General features: G+C 40.3%; 1 protein-coding gene across 1 annotated transcript in view; it reads left to right on the top strand.

Moving 5' to 3' along the window:
• Nucleotides 1–1082, top strand: part of pcdh12 (protocadherin 12) — a 14636-nt gene extending 13554 nt beyond the window's left edge. The window contains exon 6 of the mRNA XM_079167799.1: nucleotides 1–1082. This exon is cut by the window's left edge and continues 359 nt beyond it. The gene's annotated coding sequence lies outside the window, so the exon portion shown is untranslated.
• The last annotated feature ends 7437 nt before the right edge of the window (nucleotides 1083–8519 follow it).

Here is an 8519-nt window from a genome sequence, read left to right as displayed (position 1 = left end):
TAGATTGCAGCTTCAATATAAAGTAGGCGTCACTTCCAGTAAGAAGAGGTGAAGATGTGTTCGGAGTCCACATGAAGCTCATCTGGTCTCCTGGTATGAACATTATTTGACAGCTCGGGTGCTTTTGTCGTCCGTTTCCTCGGTCAAACTGAAATACGTGTTTTCAGACTCAAACACTGAGGTTGAGGAAGTTTCAGCTTTATGCAAATGTCTTTTGACTCCAACAGGAAACAGAAGCAGTTCTTTGTAAAAACTAAACATTATTATTTCAATCTTATCTACGTAATCATGAAGGAGGAAGTCTAAAGACCCTACAAACCCTCACAGGGCGGTGGTGGAACTGGATGAGTCTCTCCTCTTTGTTCCTCGTGTGAAACCAGAAGTCAACGTTGATTTATTTGTCCCATAACTTCAGTACTTAGTAGTTATTTTAACTCAAACAACAATCTTTTCCCTTCGTAGTTTTAGACCAGATACGATATCATGTGAACCGTTATATGAAGATACGTTGTTTTCATGTCGTCAAACTTCAAACTTGTGCTTTTACACGGGACAGAAACGCCGGTCCCCTGAGTGAAAGTCCTGTGTTTGTTTGACTCCGTTTGTCCCTCTAGCCTTGTGAGGACTTTCTCTCTTTAATTTACCAGTTGAGCCTCGAATAAAGACGTCGGTCTCTGACCAGCTGGTGTTAGATGGAAGGAAAACAAAGACTCGGGAAGAAAACAGGAAGTGAAGAAAGAACTTTAACGCAGTTTAACGGTGAATCTGAAAGTCAAGTTTCCTCGTTATGCCGGACGTCATTATGGGATGTAGCTGTAGTTCTGTGTGTCGGTGACAGAAGGAAGCGACGCTTTGTCTTCTTGTTCCTCTCGAGACAGAAACAAGCTGAGAGACTTTCAGATTACAGTTTAATGACAGTTAAACAATGACTCTTCAGTCAAGTTATTGCTTTAACTTCTATAATAACTCGTCTTTTACTGTATTTTATAAACCAGAAGAACAGAACTTTGTACATATTTGTTTTTATATATCAAAAGACTTTTGTGAAACTTTTTATTAATGGAAAGTTAATTTTGTATTTTTGTCCAATAAAGTGTGTTTTTATGTTTCAACTTTATTTTCACGTAATTTAAACTCAAACAGCATTCAGAACGTCATTGGAGGAACGTGTGTGTGTGTGTGTGTGTGTGTGTGTGTGTGTGTGTGTGTGTGTGTGTGTGTGTGTGTGTGTGAGTGAGTGTGTGTGTGTGTGTGTGTGTGTGTGAGTCTGTGTGTGTGTCCCATCAAACATCTGCTCACATTATGGGCTCAGAACTTCTCGGTCTCCACATGAACTCTTTATTTCAGGATGAAGATGATGTTTTGTTGAAGGTTGGAATGACGGATCGAACCAACAAAAGTAATAAAAGGTGAAGAAATGCAGCGTCGAGCTGCTCAGACTCCTTTGTGCAGAGCGCCATCTGGTGTCTGAGAGACTCATTACAGCCAGAGACTTCATGAGCCCATCAAACAGCAGCAGAGCTCTGCAGTAAACACACATTATTGTGAAATACGCTACAATAAGATGACATCATCACTCTCTGAAGCCTCGTACTGAACTTTCCTCCCAACAATATGTTTCAATGCACACAAACATGTATATAATATATAATATATAATATATAATATATAATATATAATGTGTATAAATGTAAAAAAGCACATTTCTGATGCAGAAAAATGTTTCTTGTTTTAAATATGAAGAAATCCACAAAGTATTTGTGTCTGTTTTTGTGCATTGAAAACATTTTTTGTGGAGTAATTTATATATAAATCCCAAAATATGTGTGTGAATCCTTCTGTGTGCATTCATTCATATTGAGTCAGAGATTCAAAGTGTGTGAACATATGAACTAACCATTAATGTGACTGATGATGATTGTTTCTTGAGCTTTTCTTTATGGGAGCATATTTATGTTGATCTGCTTCATTATGAAACATTTAAAGTCCTTTCAAAGCTTTTTATGTTCTCATGACGTGTATATATGTATATATATATATATATTTATATTTCTCTGGTGAAACAAGTTGAAATCAATATTTGTTGTTCTTTAGACTTCTACAGCTCCACATTGTGACTGCATTTCAAACCTCCATCGTCCTTCATGTGTCCTTCCTCTGAGCTGTGAAGATGTTTCTCCTCTCAGTTTCTACGGAGAACAGAAAACCCTGAAGCTGGTTTTCTTTGTCACAAAGCTCAGCGGTGGACACGAGGTTTATTTGACGTTTCTCAGTAGAGCAGCTGTTGGTCTGTGAGTCTGTAGGACCGGTTTATATGTGACTCAGGTCCAGGTGAGCCACGCTGTGCCTGACGAGCTCTGATTGTCCTCAGACGCCATCATGTTGGTGAGATATCCACGTTCTTAGTTTAAGCTTTAGAAGTGATTCTGTTTCTGTTTCCATCAGTAAACCTTGACATCTAGACTGTGACTTCTTTCTTTTAGGTGTTAATCATTACAAATATTATCACTATAATAATTACAGAACTCCTTCACTGAATGTGCTCTAAACTGCTTCCTTTCTTCTAAAGTTCAAGGGTTCAATGTTTCTGATATTTATGAACATTTAGAGAGATTAGTGGGCTGTCTCAGTTCCAACAAGGATGTTTTAAATGTATTTTGAAAGGTAAAAATCCATCGAGCCAGTGTGGAGACGTCAGTGACTAATGTGAAGAACATGAGTATCAGATCAGCAAGCTGTAATCTGTAGAGTTTAACCAGAGGCTGACTTTAAGAAGTGGACACAATCTTTGTGATTTCACCGAATTGGTTTGTGGACTGATGTTTTGAAGCCACGAGTTCAGCTTTTTAGCCGTCTCCATCTTGGTCTTAGTCCGTCTCCATCTTGGTCTTAGTCCGTCTCCATCTTGGTCTTAGTCCGTCTCCGTCTTGGTTTCTGTCCGTACATTGAATAGAACCTTTGACTAATAAAGCAGAAGGTCTTTGACGTGTCTCCTTAATAAGAGGATGTTCAGCCGTGGAACAAAGATATCTTCTCATAACTTAAATTTCTCCTGTTGTTGAATTAGTTCATTTCCCTCCTATTTTAGCGACGTATTCTTTTCTTCAGACCTCTGGATATACTGATGTAGTTGTTTCTGCTCTTTCACTAAACTTATCGCTGAGAGTTCACTACTTTCTTTTGCCGGTTAGAGACTTTCGATGAGGTATACGCATTTATCTCAGCAACGAGCTGAGTCTGTGGAGGAAATATGAATTCAGAAGGCAAAGTGGTCCCGTTTAGAGTAACCGGGGAGGTAAAAAGAGCAGAACAAACACTTTGTTCCTCCACAGATGGAGAGTAAAGAGGTCGGACTGGAGCTGAGCCCCGAGGTAGGAAATAGATCTGGAAGCTGCTAATATGCACTTTGCTATTAAATGTGCCACCTGTGAGTTAGAGAATGAGCAAGAAACCCAGAAATCCAATAAAAACTCTATTAAAACAACAGCAGTATTTTATGTGTAAACCCCAGTAATACAAGCTTAGTATAAAGTGTGTGTGTGTGAAGAAGTGAGAGTGAATCCCAGGAGGAGAAAATAAAACACTGCCTCCATGGAAATATAGAAAGAAACAATAAATAAGAACAGACGCTAGAACAACAGGTGTTTAATTTTACTCCAGTCATCTCCGATGATAAAGGAGCTGGAATAACATTTAAAGCTGCTGTTTGTATTAAAAAGGGAAAATATAAATGCTAATTTCTTTGTTTTTTCTGATTTCTAGTTATATTTCATGAAGACAATAAAGCTCTGTAGTCTTACGTCCAGAAAAAACTCCTTCTCTCGTAATCGCTGTCTGTCCTTCACTAATGTTCAGCTCCGTCCCATTTTATCGAAAATACGATCAGTCCTGATCAATTTTGATGTTATGATTGAGTTTCGTCTGCAGAGCGGTGGTGGTTGAAGTATTCAGCTCATTTACTTCAGTAAAAGTACTAAAATACAAAAAAAACTCCACTTCAAGTAAAAGCAAGGCAATTAAAATGTGACGTGAACGAACAAACACCGATCTTTGAGACTAGAAATCTAAGTAAATCTAAACCTAAATAAGTAGTTTAGCTGTCTGAACCTAACTAAGTAGTGTTGTTGTCTGAACCTAACTAAGTAGTGTTGTTGTCTGAACCTAACTAAGTAGTGTTGTTGTCTGAACCTAACTAAGTAGTTTTGTTGTCTAAACCTAACTAAGTAGTGTTGTTGTCTGAACCTAACTAAGTAGTGTTGTCTGAACCTAACTAAGTAGTTTTGTTGTCTAAACCTAACTAAGTAGTGTTGTCTAAACCTAACTAAGTAGTTTTGTTGTCTAAACCTAACTAAGTAGTGTTGTCTAAACCTAACTAAGTAGTTTTGTTGTCTAAACCTAACTAAGTAGTGTTGTTGTCTAAACCTAACTAAGTAGTGTTGTTGTCTGAACCTAACTAAGTAGTTTTGTTGTCTAAACCTAACTAAGTAGTGTTGTCTAAACCTAACTAAGTAGTGTTGTTGTCTGAACCTAACTAAGTAGTGTTGTCTGAACCTAACTAAGTAGTTTTGTTGTCTAAACCTAACTAAGTAGTGTTGTCTAAACCTAACTAAGTAGTTTTGTTGTCTAAACCTAACTAAGTAGTGTTGTCTAAACCTAACTAAGTAGTTTTGTTGTCTAAACCTAACTAAGTAGTGTTGTCTTAACCTAACTAAGTAGTGTTGTTGTGTAAACCTAAGTAAATTGTTTTGTTGAAATATATAGTTATATAGTATATAAAAGTACAATGGAACAGCTGGAACACCTGGTTCCAAAATGGTGACCTCGCCTAAATTCTCTGTACTGAAACCTCTCTAACTATTTTATTCTTTACTCCATCAAGGCCAATTTTTTTAGAGACTCCTGACCTGTTGTGCTATGATTTGGGAGTTTTTAGGCCAGACGGCCTCATAAAATAAATATTAACAATAAAATTGCTTTTTTTTCAGGCGAACCTGACAATTTTCAATTTGAGCTGTGTGCCATCTTCATTCACTATTAACCAGTAACATATATACAATATTTACCCATCTGAACACATCTCACAAGTGTTTGTTATAAAACAAATAGACCTTGTAGTTAGAGATCTACACTCTCAATATGGGGATGCAATTTTCGAGCAGAGGCCTAAAAATAGACCTAGGGTTCAAGAGGTTATTAAATGAAAGAGCAACATTTATTCTTTCTTCCTTCCACTTTCATTTTGAATGTATTGTGATGCTATACAAATAAATTATTATTATTACGATGTTGTTTCCTGTGAAGACAGAAGTTTATTTTGAAGAGACTGTTGCTGGACTTTTGTAGTAAAACACATAAAAAATGAGGAGTAACTTTTAGTGAGATATCATTTCTTCTTACCAACAGCATTTTAAAATTCTCTTTCTGGTTCCTCCAAAGTTTCCTCCACCAGCTTTAAGACTATTGGTACTTGAACCAGAATATCAGTCTGAGGACCTACAGAACTCTGCGTATTTCAGCTCTTTGTGTGTGAAGACGAACAGACGGACACGACGTCCGTCAGAGCAGCAGACGTGATGCTGAGAGTTCCTCAGAGAGACACTGGAGGGCAGCAGAAGCCTGCAGATCAACAACTGCAACTTCAAATCATCCAGATGAGTCTGGTCAAGTTTTCATATCCACAGCTTCTCCTTTCACAGGAAGCAGATATCTGATCAATAATCACAGTCACTACCAGTGGTTCCATGTGTTACAGCTGATCTCAGCTCTGCACCAAACTCTGTTCAAATAAACAATGTTTTTAATAAGATCTGCTCAGAAGTTGCTGCTGAGGAGGACTGTGGGACGAGGACCCCCCCCCCCCCCCCCCCCCACTAAACAGGACTAGAAGGCTCATTTCCTGGGGACTATTTTCTCTCTCTATATATTCACTTCATACATTTAGAGCAGCACTGCTTTGCAACGTTACTGTTTATATTTGAACTTTCAGAGTCTCTGTGGAGTTTTTCTTCTTAACAAACTTAAGTTAAGTTTAACTTTCCTGGAGTTCTGACCTACGTCTTCAATGATTTTACTTCCGAATAAAACCTTTGAAAAGTCGACTTTCCACGTATTTTAAACCCGTATTGTTCCATGTTTCCTTCTTCTTCACTGTCTTTGTTGGCGCATCGTTGCATTTCTTGGGGTGTTTACACCTGTTGGTCAGATTAATGGAGACATCAACCTCCAGATCTGAAGCATTCTCTCTAGTGTCCACCAGGGGGCGACTCCTCTGGTTGTATAGAAGTCTATGAGAAAATGACTCTACTTCTCTCTTGATTTATTACCTCAGTAAACATTGTAAACATGAGTTTATGGTCTCAATCTCTAGTTTCAAGTCTTCTTCAATACAGCATGATGTTCATTTAGTAAATGATGGTCCATTTAGAGTCACACAGACCATAAAGCAGGGGATGCTTTAGGGGCGGGGCTACACAGTGATTGACAGGTCGACACCAGAGACGTATACGGCGTCTCTACGTCACTCCTCCTCAGTCCATTTATGATCACTTCCTGTTCACTGGTTGATAAAAAACAAGATGGAGACGAGTGACGAAACCAGTGATGAAGAAGAGGTTTTCTACTTGGTTTCACTCGTGTATTTCTCTCTCTCCTCTGTTTTTGGTGAACTTCCTGGTTTTGGTGCGAATCAACAGAGCAGGTGACCTTCATGCTGGAAAGAGAAGAAGAGAGCCGAGGCTGGGACTCGTGCCGACGTTTACGGCCAGGTCACATCACAGCGTGTGACAGGTGGCCGAGAGACAAACAGACAAACAAACAAACAAACAAGCAGAGCTGAGCAGGACAGATGCTAACGGCGGCTACGCTCCACAGATCAGCTGTTAGCTCCTGTGAGGTCACAGACCGTCACAACAGCTGCAGAGAGATCAGGTCTGAACTTCAGTATGAAACATCAAAGGAACCAGATCTCTCTGACGCCACACTTTAACCTCGAGTTCAGATTTAAATGGAAATATAATTAGAACGTCTTGTCCATCATTTGTGACATCTTTAGAAACACTGTGATGTATAATATTAATAAAGTTATGTCTGTTTGAACAATGTGCAGCATCACTTTATACAGACAGGAAATATACTTGTTGTTTGTTTGTAAGCTAAATATTGAGCTGGATTTTTATCTGGTCCTGAACCAGTCTCAGTGTAGTCCTGATCCTCTATATGAACCAGTCTCAGTGTAGTCCTGATCCTCTATGTGAACCAGTCTCAGTGTAGTCCTGATCCTCTATATGAACCAGTCTCAGTGTAGTCCTGATCCTCTATATGAACCAGTCTCAGTCTAGACCTGATCCTCTATATGAACCAGTCTCAGTTTAGTCCTGATCCTCTATATGAACCAGTCTCAGTGTAGTCCTGATCCTCTATATGAACCAGTCTCAGTGTAGTCCTGATCCTCTATATGAACCAGTCTCAGTGTAGACCTGATCCTCTATATGAACCAGTCTCAGTGTAGTCCTGATCCTCTATCAGACCTCCATCAGTAAAGAGACCATCAGAGAGAAGATGGTCTGTTTCTATAGAGTTATTCTTGATGCTCGTCATCGGAGCCACCGGGTCGGATTCTGGTGAAACCAGATGAACTCATGCAGGTTCACCAGAACCTCCTTCAGCTCAGAGTCCAGCAGAGACCGGTCCACCGTGGACAGACCCAGATCCTCCAGCAGAGACCGGTCCACCGTGGACAGACCCTGATCCGGAGCTCCGGAGGGAGGAGGAGAACTCAGCAGCAGCATCTCCTCCTCCTCCTCCTCCTGCTCCTCCTCCTCCTCCTCCAGGAGCAGAGCTTCTCCTCTCTGGGAGTCAACACCGACACCACGCTGCTGGAGACCCAGGACGTATTGCTGGACCCGCTGGAGGGAAGGGAGGCACGGGAGAACCAGAACCAGGACTGAGGGTCAGACTGTCAGACCTGCTGCAGTAACATGAGAGGTTTTCTAAAGAGACTCTGGAGCTCAGAGACACTACAGCTTCAGTCCACAGGGGGCGCCAGAACCAACAGGACACGTTTCTTGCAGTCATTTTAAAGCTCATCGTCTTCTTTAGACTTCAGAGTATTTTATCATTCTGACTCTCTGAATGAAACCAGAATATTGTCTCTACATAGTGAACAACATTTGTTCTTCCTGCAGGTGTTTCTGTATTTGTTCTGGTGAGCTACACATTAGCCGAATTGTTCCATTCCACCCTTCTGGGCCTTTTTATTTTCCAGATGGAGCCAAAAAATCTGCGGTTTTTTACTGCTGCCAAGTCCTCCACCAGGTGATTCCACCGATAAACACACATCCAGCCTCAGAGGACGGAGAAAAAACGCCTTTCACTCCACACAGAGAGCTTTGTGTCGGCTTCAGGTTTCATGTTTTGGTGGTCGAACACAAACAGCTGGAGGTGAAGCGGCTTCAAAGCGGCTCAGAATGGAGCCACAGAAACCTGCAGAATGGAACAGAAGTCAAGTAAAACTAGAAGGA

The sequence above is a fragment of the Pholis gunnellus genome, assembly GCF_910591455.1.
Source record: "Pholis gunnellus genome assembly, chromosome: 10".
NCBI classification, from domain to species: domain Eukaryota; kingdom Metazoa; phylum Chordata; class Actinopteri; order Perciformes; family Pholidae; genus Pholis; species Pholis gunnellus.
The sequence above is the reverse complement of the archived record's forward strand: the minus strand, read 5'-3'. Positions and strand labels throughout refer to the sequence as shown.